The sequence below is a fragment of the Coregonus clupeaformis genome, unplaced genomic scaffold (genome assembly GCF_020615455.1).
Source record: "Coregonus clupeaformis isolate EN_2021a unplaced genomic scaffold, ASM2061545v1 scaf2033, whole genome shotgun sequence".
In the NCBI taxonomy this organism is placed as follows: Eukaryota; Metazoa; Chordata; class Actinopteri; order Salmoniformes; family Salmonidae; genus Coregonus; species Coregonus clupeaformis.
The window spans coordinates 55,189-56,210 of NW_025535487.1; positions in this window are offsets into that span (position 1 = coordinate 55,189).

The following is a 1,022-nucleotide window of genomic DNA, read 5'->3' on the forward strand; positions in this document are numbered from 1 at the left end:
AAAGCCTGTATAGTGCTGCGTTAAAGTGGGCAGACAGACAGACAGACAGATACGCAGACAGACAGACAGCTGAAGTGGAGAGGGTAGAGTAGACCTGAGTCTTGCTGCTATGCTGTGATGTCAGCCTGTACTGTTTTCTCTCTCTTACTCTTTCTTTGTTCTCTCTCTCCCGCTGTCTCTCTCTCTCTCTCTCTCTCTCTCTCTCTCTCTCTCTCTCTCTCTCTCTCTCTCTCTCTCTCTCTCTCTCTCTCTCTCTCTCTCTCTCTCTCTCTCTCTCTCTCTCTCTCCCTCTCTCTGTCTCTCTCTCTCCCTCTGTCTTTCTCCCTCTCCATCTGTCTCTCTCTCTACCTCTCTCTCTGCCTCTCTCTCTCCCTCTCTCTCTCTCACCCTCTGTCTCTCTCACCCTCTGTCTCTCTCACCCTCTCTCTCTCTCTCTCCCTCCGTCTCACTCTCTCAGATACTGTAACAGGCGTTGATTCAGGAGAGTTGGTACAGCCTGTAAAGAAATGGCTTGAGCAACATCCAATAGACAAAAGGCTACCTACCTGTCATCTTCCCATGTTCTGTCACACTATGCTCTCAGAGTTGTGCTTACACATCTCCACATATTGATTATAACAGACAGGACCAATACGTCTCCGGCACACTAAAGGAGACACTTTGCTGTCTATTAAGGGTTATATTTCCCTAGCCTGTTAGAGTGGTGAACAACTAATTCAGAATCAGAACAACCCTGTCTATCGGCCATGCAAGAGCTAGGAGGACGGTTCCTTACCGACCGATTTACAAGAACATAGTCAGTGGTCCACACTGTACTTGGTGTTACATTGAACTACATCTAGATCAGTTTCCCAGGCGTACAGCAGCATATAGCTCAGGTCCTGTCCCAAATGTCACCCTATTCCCTATATAGCGCACTACTTTAGACCAGAGAATGGCACCCTATTCCCTATATAGTGCACTACTTTAGACCAGAGAATGGCACCCTATTCCCTATATAGTGCACTACTTTAGACCAGAGA